Here is a 14,167-nt window from a genome sequence, read left to right on the forward strand (position 1 = left end):
CCCAAGTGGTCTCCTCATGGCAGCAGGACTGTAACTTGTAGACGGGGTCTATGAGTTTTCATAACAGCTGCTGACGTCTGCAGTGTATTTGGGATCCCAAGCTGAAGTGGTGCACGGCCCTATAAAATATAAAAGCTTAAAACTACAGTATAAAAGTACAACCAAAATCAAACCTAGCAGCTCTGCAGAGATTTAAAATACAGTAAGCAATTGAAAACAGCAGTGCTAAAAGATTAGAATGCAAACAGTCCTGGGATAAAAGTGCTGTAAATAAATAAAATAAACTTAGAAGAAGGCTAACCACAAAGGTGAATAGCCTTGAGGCGGGACTCAGTGTGTCAGTTGTTACTCCAGGGCCTCTGGCTCTCTGGGCAACAACATTTCATGTTTCCCCCACAGAGAGCACTGAAACAAACTTCTCGAATGCTCGGAAGACGGTGTGAGACCCCTTCGCATGACTTCACTTCTTTACTTCACAGGCAGCATTTGACATATCAGAAGCAAGACTCCAGAGAATTGTTTCCCCACCACCAACTAGCACCACAGAAGTTGTCTGCATATCAGTCTAGTTCTGGGGAAGGGGGTGGAGAAATATGAAAGAATGATAAACTATTTGCACTAAAGTAAGATAAATGGGCAACAGCTGAAATGTGAGACCTGGCACCAGAGGGCTTTTGCCAACAGACCAGGGAAAAGTGTACGAAGCGAGCTGGAATGAAATTACATGCCTCGTCTGTCTGCACTACATAAGGATCTGAGGCCGACAAGCTCAGAATGATAGATCAAGTAATCCATCACTGTAAGGGAGGCAGCTCAGCGAAAACACTTGACATTCTGAAAGATATGTAACACATTGGTCAACTGCCCTGAATAATATTTTACCACTTAGTGGAATTTAATTACGTCCTCTTCAAAAACCATTAAATGCCATCAGAGCCTTCCTGGATCTGCCCTGGTAGATATTGGCAGATTTAAATGCTTCCTACACAAATAAACACAGAGTCCTTGTCTTAAACAATCTGCCCTTGGCCGGCTGTTTTGCTCTGGGGCAACTGAACGGTTTATTGATGTGCATTAAAAAAAACCTAAAAACTTGCAGCAATAGAAGAATTCTTAAGGTAGAACACTCTTCCAGGACCCGTAAGGACAATTTCCATATGAGATGTACAAGGAACTGCCAAAAGGAGAAAGGTCTGTTAAATGGACAGTGTCCTATGAGGCTTGAATTTGGGGATTTGGGGGAAGCAGACATGACTATGGTGGGGGGAAGGGAAGAGTGAAAATGGTGGCCAGAGGGAACCAATCTATGAGCCCTGCTAGCCTCCGTGGAATGGTTAGGTATCTTGGATCCAGTAGAGGTAGAACCAGCCAAAACTCTAAAGGCTCTATCTAAGGTGCTAGACCAATTCGAGAGTTCGAGTTCAGCACCTTGGATAGCACCTTTACAATTCTGGCCGGTTCTGACTGAAATCCGGAATAGATTCACTATTTGTAGCTAGATTAACATTGACTGTCAACAGGCAACCATCCTATTGGGAGCATTCAGAGTTGAGAGTGATTTGCCTCTCACAGTTTGTCACTTTCTCTCATCTGACCTAAGGGATGTTGTGACGGCCAATCAGATAACCCTGTCTATGCCACCTCTACCTATGGGTGTCTGTATTTTGGGAAATCCGTCCCGTGTCTGTTTCGTGGATTATGCAGTGTCATTTGTTCTGGTGGCCTTTCGCAGACAGATTTGAATTCCCCCCTGTAATTCTGTAAGAAAGGTCACAACAATTTGCATAATTTATGTTACTATGTAACATTTAGCTTGTCCCCATTCAACTTTTATTTTCCTGCGAATGAATTTGTGTAAATTTTGGGAAAGTAAAAAAAAAATACCCAGAAATTCGCAGACTCTGCACAGCTTGGGGAAGTTGGTCAACAGCGGATTCCACAGATTGGATTTTTAGAAATCCAAATTCATTTTAGTCTCTCTCGAATTTCTCCCATTTCTCTACCTATACCTCCTGATGATCTTGTCCTTTAGCATTTTACTCCCAAATCAGATCAGGTCTGTAAGGGAAGCTATGCTTGAGGAGAATGCCTTACGCAAAACCACCCTGGGAAGTTTATAGCTCAGCAGGTAATTAAACCTGAATCTCCAATGCCCATCTTATCCATTGAAGCACTCTGACCCTAGTTTCAGTCACTTGGAAAGATGGGAGGTGCCCATCACTGCCCTAGCAGAACTTTACAAATCATAATATTATTTATTTATTTCATTTCATTTCTATACTGCCCAATAGCCAAAGCTCTCTGGGCGATTCACAAAAAATTATCACCAACTCTGCAACACTGCCACCTCACACACAAGGCTTTGAAACACACACCTCCCTCAGGCTAAGTACCACCACTTAAATACCTGAGACAGGGGTAAAAAGAAAAGTATAACCTTTCCCTTATAGCAGAGGGGAAAGGTAAGGAGATTTGGAAAAGGCTTTTCTGTGAATATAGCAGGCTGAAGGTTTAATGTAATGTGTTTATTTATTAACCAATAGAGCAGGAGACACAGCCAAACTGACACGTGGTTTTATGGTAGCAACATAACATGACTCCAATATTGTCAAGTTTAAGTGATTATATGTCAGCCACTCAAGGAGCCTCCTTGGCCGAGGAGCAGCGTCAAAATGCTTCAAATAAAGAAAGAAATTTTGGGGAGGGGGAGTGGCCTACCTCTGTGGTAGAGAAATTGATTTGTATGCAGAAAGTCCCAGGTTCAATCCCCGGGATCTCCAGTTAGAAGGATCAAGTAGTAGATGATGGAAAAGACCTTGGCCTGAGACCCTAGAGAACTGCTGGTGGTAAACAACACTGGGCAAGATAGGAAAATAGTCCAAACTGGTATAAGGCGGCTTCTGCTAATTGTACTTTTGTTATTTTTAAGGGTAGACATGCCAGCACATATCGGTTGGGTTCAGACAACATGTTAACCCACACTCAAGGTTAAATATGGCTTGAGTGTAGGCTGTCATTGAACTGTTCTTGAAATTTGGGTTAATGCTGTCTGAACACAGCTGTGATAACAAACCAGGGCTTGTTAACCATGAAGAACCTATAGTTCATAGCGCAACAACAAACCATGGGTTCTCTGCATGGGGTTTCATGGTAACCAACCATGGTTTGTTAGAGCAGCTAACCCACAAGCAGGACATGAATGTAACAGCACCCGCCTGCCCATGTTCCCCAGCAACTGGTGTACAGAGGTAAATGGCATTCTGGATTGTGACCCAGCTATTGCACTTTGCTGGGCAGAAACATAAGATTCAGGGGCAATTAAAAATGTAAAGACAGACTGTCACTTCAAGACAGTCTGGCAATGTATGTCAATCGGAGAACGGAGGGAGGGGGGAACCAAGTAAATTGGAAAATTTCTGGCCTGAGTACAGATTGTCTCATTGCAAACATAAATGCAGATTAAATGTCTCTGCTGGAAAAAAAATGACACTGTGAATTTGTCTGGCTTGGTCAACATTTTCTTGGCCCTCCTCTTCGTCTTTTTCAGGGGCATGAATTCTAAAACAACCTTTGACAATCAAGCTATTGTTATCAGACGATGCCTGATATCCCTCCATTTGCTGCAATGAAGTCCTACTTCCCAGGAATTATCAGATGGCTATTCTTGGTTGCCAGATGTTCGTACTCTAATACTTCCCAGCTCAAGATTTTATGTCTTTGTAAGAACCGTACAAATATGAAAGTATATAACTATGCAGTGAGCCAGTAGCTAACGTATGTGGTTGTGCTACGGTATGTGCCCCTCTGGAGAATTAAACTCATTCAGTTCAGTCCAGCATCTTCAAAGATGCACTTCAGAGACAGAACAAACTACAATATTTAAGTGACATTTTTATTATAGTACTTGTTTTTAACTCTGTTGAGGAAATGCCAAGCTATATTGGATGTCCAATACACAGTCGGAAGGAGGAGAAGTGAAGTAATGTGTAAACACATCCCTCTTCAGGAACATAAACTGACATGAGAGGCAGGCAGCCAGACTCTGTCACCTGCACAGCTCTGCCCTGGTTCCATTATTAAACATGTGTTTTAATGCAGGTATCTTGCTCTCTCTTTTTAACCTGCAAATAGCAGCCAATAGGGAGCCCTGATTTGGTACAAATAGCAGTCTAGTTGTACCCTGATTGACTGCAAATAACAGCCGCGATAGGGGGGGGGGCAAAGAGTTTAAACCTCATTGGTGGTCATGGGAGCTTCCTTTCTAATGTAAATAACAGTTTGGCAGTGTGTGCTTTTCATCAGCTTTTTGCAGGGAAGGAAACACTGAACCCTCCTACCCATTAGGGATGCATGGATTTTGTCTATGTTTTGCAGATTGTCAGGTGCCTTTTGTTCTGCCACCTCCTGGGGGACGGAATTGGATTTCTTTAAAAGGGATGTACAAGAACTTTGTTCCACTTGCGCAAATGTACATTAGCGCTACTGCGCAGTAACTTAACTGTGTATCCACGCTAATATGCATTAGCGCAAGGGCACACTTGTGCTAACGCACATTAGCGCTACTGCACATTAGCTTAAGTGCACATCCGTGCTAATGTGCATTAGTGCAAGGGCACACTTGTGCTGACGCACACGTGTGCTAATGTGCAAATTTGTACAAATTCCTCCCCCTGAAGTAAAAAAAAAAAGTTCACAAATCTGCATGACTCCAAAAAAAAAGCTGGTCTCCTGAGGACTCTGCAAGTGAGAGTCACAGAAACCTGAACTCATGTAAACCTGTTGACTCTGCTACCCCTGCATCGTAGCCATGGTTCTGATTGTGGGGAAGAGGAATCCCTGCAATTTAGAACCTTAAAAGAATACACAAGCCATTAAACCACATGTTTAACATCATATGTAGTCTGGCCCTAAAAGCTGGTGATAGACACAGGGAGGCTGCTGGAGATACACTTTGTGGCCTAGCTTGGATCTACAAAGTTGCACCTTGCTCGAGCATCCTACACTGCTTAATCTTTACCTGTACTGAATCGACAGTGCAGATGGCTGTGGTTGCTTCAGGATGGGGAGATAGAGCAAACTCCCAGACTTGAATCTAGAGGAGCAGAGGCTCCGTCACTGCATGTACCTTTATGGGAGCACTGAACGTCACTCTATGCAGTTTGTGAAGAAGCACATAGGACTGGGTGCAGAGTCTGTAGAATGAGGAAATACCTTTGATTCCAATCAAGAGCCCCCTGGCTTCATTTTTCAAACATGCAGTCACGTGTCAAAATGGGAACCCTTTTAGAAGAGGCACACCCTCCTGTGTAAAAGAGAATCATAGAATAGTAGAGTTGGAAGGGGCCTATAAGGCCATTGAGTCCAAAAGGCAGGGTGCCTTTTGGAGTGCCTCTTCTAATATGTGAGTTTTTATGCGTGTTGTCGGATTAATCACTTTTAGCTGATCTAATCAATTCAAATAACCAGTGAATTTATGAAAAAAATTCCCAAATGTATAATGTTTGACCAGAACTTCCAGTTGGTTCTGGAACCAACTCATTTAATTGGCTGACTCGAATGACTTGGAAGTTCTGATCAAGCATTATATATTTTCCTAACTTTGGGTCCCCAGGTGTTGTTGGATGGCAACTTCCATAATCCCTGACCATTGGCCATACTGGCTGGGGATGATGGGAGTTGTGCTCCATAACTTTTGGAGACCCACAGTTGGGAAAGACTGACTTATACTATGGTCACATGTTATATGTTGCCCAATAAACTTCTCTGAGCATGATAACTATGTAGGTCCACATAAGCTGATGAAGTAGCATATAGAATGGATTCTTGCTGCCTCCTGCTCATGAAATGCTCCTGCACTATCTATTTCTTTTCCTTTCCTTTTTTTATTTTGTCAGCATTCAGTCTGATGAATCAGGCTACACACCTTAGGCCTGGCATGCAATTCTTAAATATTTGGCCTGTCAGGGCTAGGTCATAGAACCAGGAATTGAGCGGGAACCAGGAGTTGTCGCAGAGCATCAGAGTAGAACAACATAGCCAGGAGAACTCAGGACCAAAGAGCATGTCTGAAGGACCAACAGACAACCATGAGGCAGGACTGATGAACAAAGCAGAGATCAGAACCAAATAAAAACCAAAAGATACACGAACACTTGGGCAACACTTGAATGGAACAGGAAGTCCTCTTATATTTCTTTCTGTCTAGGAGGGTCCAATTCCCAGCCTGGGTGAGTGAACTCATTCCAGAGACTGAGGGTACTTCACCAAGGGAGATGCTTTAGCCTGTGGTTTACTGGCTCACCACACCGGGGAGCCGCACACAGCTCTTGACAATACCAAGGAAAAAACATAAATAATTAAAGACTTGTGTTAGTCTAAAGTAGTCAGAAACAGTAGGGGCTGCTTGCTGAATTTCTGCATAAGCCACCATCTTGTTTTCATTGGGGGGGGGGGCTGGTAATTTTTCTATATCTTTAACATTGGGTAGTTCAGATCTTTCAGGCATGATTGTTGTTGCAGTGCCTTCAAATTCCTTAGGAAGCTGTCATATACCAGTTCAGGCTATTTTTCCATCTAGGTTTTCCCACCACTTTCTGCCTCATCCTTTTTGTTCAGATGGAGATGAACAAGGGAACTTCTACATACAAAGCATAGAAGATGGAGCTATGGTCCGTCTTCTCCAAGAAGATGCACCCAGAACAGTGTGACAGGACCCAGTTGAGGTTGTTCTTACATTCCCCCCCCCCCCAGTCTCAGTGTGCACCCTTTGGGGGCAATCCATGTGACCTTCAGTTTTAATTTAGAAAAAAAGTGTGCCTTATCTATCACAGGTTTGAAGAAAGTGACTTCAGTCAACGACTTGGTGTTGCGATCAGATTAAAGTGTTAATTGCAGCTTCAAAGTATAGCCGATAATTGGGTAAGTCCCTAGCCTTTGCACAGAGTCTTGTTAATTAATTAGTTATATAACTGCTATTGCTGTATGCTCTATCAAGTTCCTTTGTTTCAGCGAAGGAAAATGGAGATGAGATGAATAAAGTGCTTGGTCTCAGTATTTTGGGTTTGGCTAGAGGCTAGCATCCTACTTCTTGAGATGATGCAACATGACGCTCCCATCAATGTCTCACAGTTGCCTAACTTTGCGATCCCATCCTTCTTGCCAGATAAAGCAGGAGAAGAAATGAAGTGGGAAGAAACGGTATGACGAAAACTGATGGTGTAGCATAACACAGCGCTAACGGGGCGTCAGAAGCAAATCTCAGGCGGTTCTGGTTTCAAATGCTAAACAGATGGCACCAGACAATGCAAAGGCTGTGCAGAACAAGCTTTGTAAGAAGATGAAAAATTACTGGAGGTGTGGGAATAAGGCAAGTCTCTATAAGCACATCTTCAAAGATGGCTTGTGTGCTACATTTGGTCGACGGGAGTCAAAGGGAGACCAACAGGAAATAAAAGGCAAGAAGATGATATCAACGGAGGAAGTAACTTATATTTTGTGAACCAAGTTCTCAGGAAAAGATAAACAACAATTTGAGATGGTCAAGGCCCAGCAACAGAGGTACATCTTAATTGTGGCTTAATTCTACTATTATTGTAAATCACTCTTGTAAATTCTGACAATTTGCAGAAATGCTCAAGAAGAAGAAGAAGAGTTGCAGTCAATGAATTAAAGCATTTATCCAAGCAATTGACTAATTAATCACATATACATAAATGTGCATATTACCGAATTCTCAATATAGGTGTCTTTTTGAAGATAATATGAGATATCTTATGTTTAACAAACAAGGCCTCCTCACTTATTAGTTAAGGCCGTCTTTTAATTTCTTTTATTTATTTATTTTAACATTCTTTTCTCTCCCTCACACACACACACACACACACGTGTATGTGTGCTCTTCATTCACAACTTCCCTGGCTAAAACAAGTCTGCATTCCAGGAGTGGGAGGGGCAAACAAACAATTATAGTTTACAGTTCTTTACTGCAAAGAAAAAGGCCTTAAGAGGGGCATTTCACCTCAAATGGAGGTGGGGGACTGTACAAATTGCAAGAAAGTAGCAAATGATTGCTGGTTGGGGCCTAAGGGATGTGCCCCCACACGCCCGAGGTTCCCTATCCCTGGTCTAATTGATAGGGCTCTTATAGCCAATTCATTAATTGATAGACTCTAGCTGATTCAGTAGGACAAATCATTTTTAATCGGTAGGGCTGTATATGAAGAGCACACTTCTGTGTTTGTGTGTATGCGTCTGAAAAAGAAAGTTATGCTTGATAGCAATAAGCATAAAATAATATGTTATCAGTAAATGAAATGAATTAATATTTTCACAGTGTGATATTATTTACCGATTGACCCTTTCATTTATGAAATTGATCAGCTACACCCTCTGGCTATTTAATTAATTATTTAATTAATTAATTTGTTACATTTCTGTACCATCTAATAGCCAAATCTCTCTGGACAGTTCTATATTGTCTATTAGCAGAAGGACTCTGAGAAGTTTATCAGATATTAAACTGATAAGAACAGATACTATGCCTGAACTTAGCCAAAAGGGCAAGAAGCCAGGTGTCCAGGGCAATGTTCAATTGAAACATCCAAACATCAGCATTTGCACATTAATACTGAGATAAATATTGGGCCTGTTTCTCTCCCTCTGTCTCTCTCTTTTTCTTTAAACCCTGTATTCTCTCGCAAACAGTTTAAATTAGAAAGCCGGCGCAAAAGCCCTCCGAAAGGATTGCATGTGGTCTAAAGTCATAGATCGTCGCAGCCCAAAGGCCAGTTTCGCAGAGACTGGAGGAAAGGCGCTACTGGAGGAGAAGGCCCTCATCTTTTGACAGGTGATTTATTGGCATCGCCCTCCCTGTCCCCACTTTGCAACAGTAGGGCAATTACCTGCTGAGCCAATGACAGTCTCCCCCTGGGAAGCTTACACACCGAACATTGTTTTGCTCGCAGAGGCTGGGTGGCCCTCTGTCCAAATGCCACTTGTGTGACATATGACAGGCAGTTGGAGCAGCTATTGAGCTTTTGTATCTGTCCTGTTTTATTTACCAGCGGTCAGCCCAGGCTGCCCGCTCCCATCCCATGTGCAGTATTTCCACAATGCACTTCTGAAGCTTTTGGGAGGCAAGGAATGAAAAGCAAGCACCATCCACCCGCACTCTTTAGGAGTCAAGACATCTAGGTGAAATGGAACATACAAGAATTGTGCACACAGAGGGAGACCAGAGCAGAAATGGAATGATTCATCTACACAGCAAAATCCTATGAAATCCACAGCAACAACAACCAGAGAACCTGGGAGGGGGTGGATATTTATTTATTGCATTAATATACTGCCCCATAGCCGAAGCTCTCTGGGCGGTTTACAAAAGCATAGCGGGAGGATGTTTTTCATCCTGCATTTTATTAAAATTGGGAAATAATCCACAATGGAAATTGCAACCTTAAGACCCTCTCAAGTTGGATCCAGATTTTCTCATACCTAGACAGCCCCATTGAGAACAATGGGGCTTGAGTTAGACACGACCAATTTAAATCCCACTGATTTCAATGGGTCTACTCTATGTGGGGCTGCCCTTGAAGACCACTCAGAAGTTGCAGCTCATGCAAAATGCAGCAGCTAGACTGCTGGCTGGTACATCTTACAGAAACCGCTTAACACCGGTCTTAAAGGAATTGCACTGGCTGCCTATACACTTCCGGTCAGAATTCAAGGTGCTGGTAATGACGTTTAAAACCCTAAAGAGCTTGGGACCTCGATACTTGATGAAGTGCCTCTCCCTATATATGCCTGCCCAAGACTTGAGATCTGTTTGAGGAGCCCTCCTCCATGTCTCACCAACACAAGACATACGCTATGGTGGGATGTGGGAGAAGGCTTTCTCTGTTGTGGCACCCTGACTGTGGAATGCCTTCCCCTTGGAAGCCCGACTGGCGCCAATGCTGACTTTATTCCAGTGCCAAGTAAAAACATGGCTTTTTAAAAAAGCTTTTAATGGTTGAATTCACCAAGCTCGCACATTATTTTAACTGTTTTAATTGTTTTTACTGCTTTTAAATTCTATACTGGTTTTAGCTTGATTAATTGTTTAATTAGTTTTTAGCTGTATATATTTATTGTTTTATATTGTATAATTTTATCTGTATGCCGCCCTGAAATCCTAGTGATACAGGGCAGGATACAAATGTTTTAGATAAATAAATAAATAAATAAATAAATAAATAAATAAATAAATACTCTAAGCTTGACTAAATCTGGATCCAAGCCCAATTTGTTTACTTTAGCTGTGGATGACAAAATAAGCCCACTCATTCAGATAAACTTCCTAGACAATTTCATAATGGGAAGTAAACTTGAGGATCAAACTTCAATCATGTTTTTGAATCATGCACTGTAGAATCATGGGCTTTGCATGCAAAGTGTCCAAGGTTCAATCCCCGGCATCTACAGGTAAGGTGGGGAAAGACTCTTGCCTAAAACCCTGTTGAGCTGCTGCCCGTCACTGCAAACAATACCGAACTAGATCTAGGGTAGTCATTTTCACATCACCAAAGAAGAGGACATCAATTTGCATAAAAATTGCATGTGCTGATTTATATGGCGAGATGCAGATTTACAAAGACTTTCTACTGTGGTTTTTTTTAAGTAGCTCTATGGAGGGCGGGGTAGAATCCAAACTGGGAGCATAGTGGGGGGGGACTACACTTAAGGATGTCCACCCCCAGGAAATCCAGCCCTTTGGGTCCTTGCCAAATTTACCCCTGACTTGGCTTGCATTTGCAAGTTATGGTTTTCCCCCCGTAAATTTGGGACCCTTTGGTTGTTGTTGTTTTTAAATTGCGTTAAGATACTTGTGCAAATTGCAGGTGCAATTTACACAAATTTACGCTACGGTGTGCATAATTTGTGCAGATTTCAGCTGTGATTTGCATAATTTGCAAACATTGCAGCCACAATTTGCAAGAATTACACACATTGCAACCAAAAATTGTGCAAATTACACACATCGCAGGTGCAATTTGCGTAAATGTCTGGGGCCAGCTTGTGGAAGACAGAGTGGAGTCTGGGGGGCTGAGATGAAAAAAGCTCATCAAACCCGACTGGATTCCTCCAGCATCCCTACCTACACTGCACTCTTTCTTCACGTGCCGTTTTCCTGTTCAAAAGGCATCTCCCTTTTTGCCTCAGTTAAAAACTGCTTTGAGAGGTTAAAAGCACACAATCCAAAAACATGTTTAAACTCACATCTTGTTCAGCATTGAGACCCAACTTTAAATGACCCTCTGTCTTTTACCAGAAACACTTTGCAGCTTCTCTCCACCACCACCACCACAGAACCTGCTGCCTGAGGGAGCCATCTCACTCTGCCCAATAGTAGAGCTGGCCTGGATAATTATCTCTCAAGCTATTTAGATAGGCTTCATAACTAGAGTTGAAATTAATTTGCCCCTCTTTCCATGCATGATTATCCTCAAAATTATCCTTGCTCTGAATATTTTCCAGACATGTGAGGATTTTGCAGGAGTGTGTCAACATTTGACAGCACTGAACATTTTGTCAAAAAGCACAACAGGACAGTCATGTAGGCCTAACTCACACTCCTCTGTCTAATTTTGTAGCATCTGGTGCCAGGCTGTGTGCAAACCAGACCTTAGTCTGAGAATTACAGAATTCTAATCAGGTACCATTGACATAAGATGCACCAAACAGGTAGTCCATCCTTCTATTCCTATGCACAAGACCATTCAAAAACCTGGGAGAAGGTAAGTCATTCTCATGCCTCTTTTAATGAAACATCAAGCATTCCTAAAGCGCAACCATCTTTCTGCGAATGAGTCCATGTGGCAGCCTCCATCTCCAGCAAATGTTGCCCTCAGGAAGTTAAGCAAACAAACTGTTTCAGACCCATGCTGTAAAATATAGCTGCTGAGATCTCTCACACATTCCTCCCCTTTCTCGTCAGATTATCCCATTGCCGTCACAGGACAAATCATCAGACAGGATGCAGCCCGTCAGGGGGAAAAAGGGGTCTTGTGTGTAATGACATCATTTCATTCATAAAAAAAAAAAAGACCAGCAGAGTCTCTGAACCCTATTCATGCAAAAGCAAAAATAAAGTAAAAGAGAGGGGGAGAAGAGTTTGTATAATAATTCCCAGTGTTGGTTAGGAAAATCAAACCAGCTTCCTCCTTTCTGAGGACACACCCTTAACAGCACACACATAAAGGCCATTGTGTTAAGTATTAATGTGCAGGCTTGCAGGTTTTATTTGAGCCAGAGTACAGCCCTCAAAGCTTTTGGCTGAACATCATAACTTACTTTAAATGTCAAGAGACTCAGCCCTGGAATTGGTGCAGAAACAGACAAGAGCAAGTGTTTCTTGCATGTACGGCTCATTTTCCTCCCTGCTCAAAAAACTATTGTATAGATTCCACATATGTCAGGTAAGGGGGGTCTTGTTCAAAAGGGACTTCCACATAGGCTTGGGCCCAGACATGCCTGATTTTTAGACACTGACATTTGGCAGGCAACTAGCATTGATATACTTAGGTCACTGTATTTGTTTCTATTCATATCTGGGCAATTGGAACTTAGGGTGACTATATGAAAAGGAGGACAGGGCTCCTGTATCTTTAACAGTTGTATAGAAAAGGGCATTTCAGCAGGTGTCATTTGTATGCATGCAGCAGCACTTGGTGAAATTCCCTCTTCATCACAACAGTTAAAGCTGCAGGAGCCCTGCCCTCTTTGTATCTGATCCCTCTATACAAAAGAATGCAGGGCTCCTGCAGCTTCCTAGGACACACAATTACTGTTGTGGTATTTTGGATAACGTATAATAAAAAGAAGGAAATAACTCTATGAAAGCGGTATAAGGAATGCATAATGTGCCCCAACAGTTATCAGTGCAATTCAATACCGCTATAAAGCAGTAGTGTAAAACTAGTCCTGGACAAGCAACCTCGCCACTCATCTGTCTAGTAGCAGGATCCTGACTACAACCCTTGGCTCTGCTCCACATTGTCAGAAGTTCTGCTCCTCCTTTTCTCTCTGCACTTACAGCCCAGACAATGTACGGCTCTGGGAGGAAATAAAGTTTGTTAGTACAATGGAGACATTTCCGAGTTTATCAGCAAGATTCAAATCTTGGTGCCTGTTCCTTTGACACGGAGTGGAAGTCATCAACTTGAACTGTTGCACCTTGTTCCTTAGTGTCTCTCCTTCTGGCCAATATCAAAGGCAGGAGAGTCAAGCAAGAAGGGCTGCATCGTGTGCCTGTGATCATCTACCTAGTGCTTATTTGTGTCCTTGTCCTTCTGGCCAGTTTATTCCATTTGTTTCATAACAAAAAGGGTGGGGGGAGAAAGGGAAGAGTCGATTGAAATGCAACATTCCCTGCTCATGCTGTAAAATCTTACAGTAATCCCCTGAATGGATACATATGGGAAAGTCACATGAGGTCAGCAAATACTGGAAAATAATAAATTACTTGGGAGCCAACCTCCTACACAAACTTGTAATTGGCCGGACAGCTTCCAAAATCAGGCCAGCTAGTTGCAACTTTGCTGTGCTGAAAAAGGAAGTTGCCAAGATAACCAAGCAGCTGCCTGCTAAGTAGGGCTACAACAGCAGCATATCCAATGCTTTTAGTGTTATTATAAACCTATCCAGTTACATTCTGAGCTGGGCCAAAGAGCCCAGGCAGGTAGTTCAAGTAGTGCATATAGACAAATATAAATTACATTTAGCAGGGAGCCTACTGTTGAAACACACTTGCTGTATTTTGGCCTTATGTGCAACTTTCTCTGCCAGATCAAGCTCAGGAGAAGCCTGTTGCATGTGTGAACCATCCAAACTCGAGCTCTTTGAAGTTTGAAGTTCTCCAAATTCTATGTTGAAGCTCGTTCCAACTCGTGACTATTTCAGATTGCGATCTTTGGTGTGCGTGGTTATTTTGCACAAAAATTCATGAATGGAACACAGGAACACAGGAAACTGCCTTATATTGAGTAAGATACGGAGTCCATCTATCCCAATATTGACAACACTGACTGGCAGCAGCGGCTCCAGGGTTTCCAGCAAGATCCTTTTCCTTGCCCTCCCTGGAAAAGCCAGGTTTATCACAGAGGGGTTTATCACACTGAGCTACAGCCCC

The 14,167-nt window shown here is 42.5% G+C and overlaps 1 long non-coding RNA gene and 1 pseudogene across 1 annotated transcript in view; both read right to left on the minus strand.

Moving 5' to 3' along the window:
• The window catches only part of LOC134397394 (uncharacterized), a 1,014,583-nt gene that overhangs the window by 730,842 nt on the left and 269,574 nt on the right, over positions 1-14,167 (minus strand). The gene's annotated exons all lie outside the window — the stretch shown is intronic.
• LOC134398549 (U2 spliceosomal RNA) lies at positions 8,471-8,570 on the minus strand (annotated as a pseudogene).

The sequence above is a fragment of the Elgaria multicarinata genome, chromosome 4, assembly GCF_023053635.1.
Source record: "Elgaria multicarinata webbii isolate HBS135686 ecotype San Diego chromosome 4, rElgMul1.1.pri, whole genome shotgun sequence".
NCBI classification, from domain to species: Eukaryota; Metazoa; Chordata; class Lepidosauria; order Squamata; family Anguidae; genus Elgaria; species Elgaria multicarinata.